The sequence below is a fragment of the Staurois parvus genome, unplaced genomic scaffold, assembly GCF_062004578.1.
Source record: "Staurois parvus isolate SC_StPar_1 unplaced genomic scaffold, SC_StPar_1.0 ptg000005l, whole genome shotgun sequence".
Classification (NCBI taxonomy): Eukaryota; Metazoa; Chordata; class Amphibia; order Anura; family Ranidae; genus Staurois; species Staurois parvus.
The window spans coordinates 869,268-875,654 of NW_028317801.1; the positions used below are offsets into that span (position 1 = coordinate 869,268).

Genomic DNA, 6,387 nt, shown 5'->3' on the forward strand with positions numbered 1-6,387 from the left:
TTAAGTGGTTACTGCAATACAAGACACACAATCAAACCCACATCATTGTATTGCTTCAAATTTTAATGACATATTTGTCAATTATTTATTATCTATTGTACCTAGTTTTATGATGCTCAATATATGTTGGGAGTTAAGAATGCCTAATGCGTTTGTTATTATTTGTATGATTGCTTTTTATTGCTTTTCTGTTGTTCACTTAAACTAGTTACTGCTTCTTGTTCACTTAAAGCAGCTATTACAATGCAAGACATTCATTAAAACCTGTAATGCTGTCCCATAAAAAGTTTAAATAGTTACCTAATAGGGGTTCATAATAAAAAAAAATGTAGTTCTGGATGCAATACTTATCTCCTCTGTGCTTTTTCCCACATTTCTTTCCACCACTGAAGCGCCTCAGATATCCCCAGCATCATTCAACCCTGGTGACTGAGGTCATACTGTGAGTGCAGAACATCATGGACCTGCACCCTAAGGCTAGGTTCACATCTGTGCGGGCGGTGCGGCTGCGGATCCGCACGAACATCTGTGCGGGTGGTGCGGCTGCGGATCCGCATGAACATCCGTGCAGCCGCACCATCCGCGCAGAGGAATGCGGACCCGCGGGCGGGTGCCATTAGTTAATGCATACTAAACAATATGGTAGTGTGACCAGAGCACCCCTACCTAGAAAAAGGAGGTTACTGAATGATCCACGCGGAGTAATATGGGTTCAAAAATTACAAACAATATTTTATTTGATCACATAGATCATAAGGAGGTTAAACATGAGCACGGTGAACATGTCAAACAGATAAAATCATTTTTAAAAGCACTTAGCGTCTTCATTTCAGGGTCATTTTGGCAAGTAGAGTACCATATAAGGCAATATAGGGTAATGGTGTGGTTTGATCCTAGGTTTCCATAAATCTCCAACTTGTATTAGAATGAACCATATATTCTGCAGATATGTTCTCAATATGAGCCAGGATGTGTAGAGTAGCCTCCTGGTGTGTAGAAACTGGAACATAAAAATAAAAAATAGATATATATGAAGATATGGGAGCTGAATTGCACCTAGGCCACACCAAACCTCCCTATACAGTAGTCAGTGGACACTTTCATTACCTTCTCAGTTGTAAGGCTGTCATACCCGCTTCTCAAATGTGGGGACTTCCTGGGTAACCACCCCAAGTGAAACAAAGTCCACAGTACCAAATGATTCTGGGGATATATATAAAGATTATTGTATAGATCACAGGCATCAAGTAAAACCCTGAAAGCAGAGACAAAATATAGGTATATTACCATCAATAAAGATCAAGAAGACTCCCGTCGACTTGAAATAGGATCAGGTCCTTGATGCTTGTTCAAAGGTGCATATGGGGGTGGGAAGCCAGGTAGTCACAATGCGTGAATTCCAAACACATATATTATGTATGTAGCAGGCCGTGAGTACCTGAGTCTATATACCCAATAAAGGGTTTCCAAAAATTACTCAATCTGAGAAAGATGAAGCGGTTTAAATAGGATATGGCTTTGTCACAGCATACAATGCCTAAGTAGGATAGCGTATATATGTATATACATTATCCTCTGAAGAGGATTTCCAAAAAATTCCCCAAAAATGCAGGGTAAATTAGGCCCATATGACATACCCTCTTAACTCCATATATGCTCTATGAATCTAAACAGCAGTGAGCTAAAATAACTTGCCACCGGTTGAAGGTATATTCCCATAGGGGATTGCCGTTTGCGAACCGCTGTAATAGTAGCCTTATGGTGGTTTTCAGAGGGCCTCGTGCCTTCCTAGCAAGGAGCTGTGACACCGCCGTTCCTTCCCACCTCGTGGGCGCCGCACCCTATGAAGACGCCGAGCGTAGTGACGTCATAGGATTGGTGAACACCTGAGAGATATCAGAAATGAAAATAGGAACGTAGGGAAGGGAGAAAAAGAGAACCCACTGGCACAACACTTTAGAGAAGTACATGGGGGTAAAACAGAAGGCTTGAAAGTGAAAGGGATTTTTTTGCTGAATATTTCAGCTCATCGAGGTGACTTTGACAAAGTCCTCCTACAAAAAGAAAAATTCTGGATCTATACCCTGGGTGCACTTGTCCCATACGGACTAAATACAGAACTCAATTTTAAAGTTTTCTTAAATTGAATTTTCTGGAACCTTTAACATACCTTGAGCTATAACTCGTACTGGGGTATTCTGTATGGGAAGGAAATATGGACTTATTTGGACAAAGTATGAACCTAACCACTAGGCCCTTTCTTTTCCCACTGTAGATTAAATTTCTATAACAACTAGATTAATATTAAAATTAGGTGTTTGAACCTGGTCTTGATACCTCCCTTCTTGAATCATAATAATTATCCTTCTCCATTATCCTCTCTAAAGATGATCTGGTTTATTGCAGTATGGTCCCTCCTCTCTACTGCCAGCAGTCAATTTAAATTTAATATATGTTTTTTAATTCACTTTGGATTTTTTGAATGTAGTGATACTTTTTCAACACAAGAGGGCGACGTGGAGACTTTTTGGTATGCAATTAGTGCACCATATAAGGCAAAGGAATGAAGTCCCCTCCCAGTTCTGACGAAGTCTGCGGTGATTGGCGGACGAAACGCGTCAACGTAATGACGTCACTACGCTCGGCGTCTTCATAGGGTGCGGCGCCCACGAGGTGGGAAGGAACGGCGGTGTCACAGCTCCTTGCTAGGAAGGCACGAGGCCCTCTGAAAACCACCATAAGGCTACTATTACAGCGGTTCGCAAACGGCAATCCCCTATGGGAATATACCTTCAACCGGTGGCAAGTTATTTTAGCTCACTGCTGTTTAGATTCATAGAGCATATATGGAGTTAAGAGGGTATGTCATATGGGCCTAATTTACCCTGCATTTTTGGGGAATTTTTTGGAAATCCTCTTCAGAGAATAATGTATATACATATATACGCTATCCTACTTAGGCATTGTATGCTGTGACAAAGCCATATCCTATTTAAACCGCTTCATCTTTCTCAGATTGAGTAATTTTTGGAAACCCTTTATTGGGTATATAGACTCAGGTACTCACGGCCTGCTACATACATAATATATGTGTTTGGAATTCACGCATTGTGACTACCTGGCTTCCCACCCCCATATGCACCTTTGAACAAGCATCAAGGACCTGATCCTATTTCAAGTTGACGGGAGTCTTCTTGATCTTTATTGATGGTAATATACCTATATTTTGTCTCTGCTTTCAGGGTTTTACTTGATGCCTGTGATCTATACAATAATCTTTATATATATCCCCAGAATCATTTGGTACTGTGGACTTTGTTTCACTTGGGGTGGTTACCCAGGAAGTCCCCACATTTGAGAAGCGGGTATGACAGCCTTACAACTGAGAAGGTAATGAAAGTGTCCACTGACTACTGTATAGGGAGGTTTGGTGTGGCCTAGGTGCAATTCAGCTCCCATATCTTCATATATATCTATTTTTTATTTTTATGTTCCAGTTTCTACACACCAGGAGGCTACTCTACACATCCTGGCTCATATTGAGAACATATCTGCAGAATATATGGTTCATTCTAATACAAGTTGGAGATTTATGGAAACCTAGGATCAAACCACACCATTACCCTATATTGCCTTATATGGTACTCTACTTGCCAAAATGACCCTGAAATGAAGACGCTAAGTGCTTTTAAAAATGATTTTATCTGTTTGACATGTTCACCGTGCTCATGTTTAACCTCCTTATGATCTATGTGATCAAATAAAATATTGTTTGTAATTTTTGAACCCATATTACTCCGCGTGGATCATTCAGTAACCTCCTTTTTCTAGGTAGGGGTGCTCTGGTCACACTACCATATTGTTTAGTATGCATTTCTTGGGTTTATGGATCCACACTTACATGTTAAGTGAGCCGGAGATATGACTATGACACTAGTCATTCGTGTCATTTCAGGTGGCCTCTTTCTGTTCTATTTTTGTGCCACTAGTTAATGGCACGCCCCCCGCACTGGAAAACACGACCATACTGGGAACCGAGGTTCTCGTGCGGGCTGCGTTTTCAGAAGTGCAGGTAATTCTTCCCTGTGTGTCACAGGGGAACGGGAATCCATTCAAATGAATGGGCTCTCGTGCCCACGCAAAACGCGGCCCCCACGGCCACATATATGTGAACCTGGGGTAAATGGGCATCACCATGGTGCCCTGCACTCACCTGGTACTGATGTAGAGAGCTGCACTAATGTCATCCCTTCAAGCAGAACTAAACCCCAAAGATACCCACCTCCACCTTCCAGTGATCCTTCATTATCCACTGTCATCTTAAGCCTGGCTGCTCAATTTTTGGCCTCTTGATGGGCTGGCGGAGGGGGATGTGCATCCGAGCATGTGCATGGGAGTCAGTAATACCAGCACAGCAAAAGTGTTCTGGGAATGCATGCTGAGATGCTCATGTGCAGCGCAGTGTACATTCGGTAGAAAACTCTGAAAGGGCAAGTAAGTTTGTGTTATTGCAGAAGAGACAGCATGTCTACTCCACAATAAAAAGCCTCCTGCTTACAGTTCTTGAAGAGTTAGGTTTAGTTCTGCTTTCAGTGCTGCTCTCTGCATCAAGGACCACTCAATACGAAGAGGAAGAGGACCCCATCATATGACAGACCTGAAGACATCTATTTATTGCCTCCTTGAAGGCAGGAATTTTTTAGTGATGTGGTTTGTAGACTTAAAGTGGTTGTAAACCTCAGACATGAAATATGAACAAAGCATATCCCTCTATAGCTGGTACTTGTCTCAATTAGGAGCACTAAGTGTTATTTCTGTCTGCTGCTTCATTCCTCTACTATCTGCATGAGTCACTTCTGACAAGTTTTCCAGGCACCAAGAGAAAAAAGGTGACAGGGGAGGGACTTATAGCAGATTGACAAGCTCAGCTCTATTCCTCTGAGCTGTGTAGAGGGGGCTGTGTCTCTTCCCTCCAATCAGCTCTCAGAGTTCTCACAGAGCTCTGCAGAATGTAACTTCAGCTCTCCGCCCCCTTTTTTCTAAACTCTCAGACAAGCTTAAAATTTCATCAGTTTGATCGGATGTAGAAAAGACTGCAGATAGATAGGTGCAACATATGTAGGAGAATTTGTTTCATCTCTGTGTATCATCTGAGGCCAGTCAGTTTACTGGGTATATGTAAGGGTTTACAACCACTTTAATGGAATTTAAGTGAGTAGCTCCTGCTGGAACCAAATATTGTACCCAAATTACCCAAGAAAAGATTCTGGTGGTTCCACCAGTAATGATCAGAACATCAAAATAGTTGATTTTTCATCTGGCATCCGCAGTTGAAGCTGCGCAAATGACTAAAAGTATGCCTAAAGTGTTACAAAACCCAGGACCCTGCATTCACTATATCCGGTATCCCACAGTACACAGAACATGGAAATGCAATTATTTTAGTAAATATAAACTGCTAAATACCTTTTCTCATCAGCAGTATATAGCAGTCTTGTGACTTCTATCAGTGTCCAGCCATGCACTGGTTAAAGCTTGTAGGAGGAGTTTTCATTTTGCTCTAGGAGGATGCAGAACCCCCAACCTCTGTCTGGACAGTGCTGATTGGCCCTGTGCTAATCACATGCACTCTCACAAGAAAGAAAAACTCTCTATAGCAATACACACCAAACTAAGCATGTCCAGAGTGACTCCACATGATATGCCTTATCAGGAGATAAGAGGGGAACACTGGAAGAAGGGGAGGATCAGAGAAGACAGGATCAAACAGCATTTTTACACAATGGAGAGGATTAACACCTTAGGTTCCACAGTGAGTATAACAAGCATACTTTACTGAATATACAGACTGATTTTACAGTTGTGGGTTTAGTAACACTTTAACTGTCAATTTGCTCAGTCCACAATTCTAATTTGTTTTTTGGATCCAGATCCACTGACCTCTCATTTTATTTTTGTAAAAGGTAAGCTCCGTCCAAATTCAGTATTTCAGTTTGTTTAGTAAATACTTGTATGTTGAGACACTTGCTGACTTTTTAAATGTTTAACAGACTCCAATGAAGGCATTTCCTGCAGTTGTGTCTTTATCACCATCGCCATGACTAAAATAAAGATTTTAATTACTCACAGCTGAATTCGCTCATTATTTAACATTAAATGTGGATATTATTGCAGGCACATAGTGAATGTTGTGAAATGTCCACGCACTATTGACCCATAAGTAAATCCAGCCTTAAGGGTAATTTCAACTGAGCAATAACTACCATTTCTACCTGTACTGTGATAGTATATAATTTACATGCTTTGCCTGTAGTTAATATTTTGTTATTCCTCTTGCTGCTGGAATACTCATGCATCTACACATATGATGCATGCCCCCCCCCAGAC

The 6,387-nt window shown here is 41.3% G+C and overlaps 2 long non-coding RNA genes across 2 annotated transcripts; one reads left to right on the forward strand and one right to left on the reverse strand.

The window, feature by feature from the left end:
• Positions 1-707: 707 nt before the first annotated feature.
• LOC149474393 (uncharacterized) lies at positions 708-1,201 on the reverse strand. Its single transcript, XR_016305839.1, has 2 exons — positions 1,108-1,201; positions 708-1,000 (listed from the first exon to the last, which is right to left on the reverse strand). It is a non-coding gene; the product is annotated as an uncharacterized LOC149474393 (long non-coding RNA).
• A 2,095-nt stretch (positions 1,202-3,296) lies between these two features.
• LOC149474394 (uncharacterized) lies at positions 3,297-3,790 on the forward strand. Its single transcript, XR_016305847.1, has 2 exons — positions 3,297-3,390; positions 3,498-3,790. It is a non-coding gene; the product is annotated as an uncharacterized LOC149474394 (long non-coding RNA).
• The last annotated feature ends 2,597 nt before the right edge of the window (positions 3,791-6,387 follow it).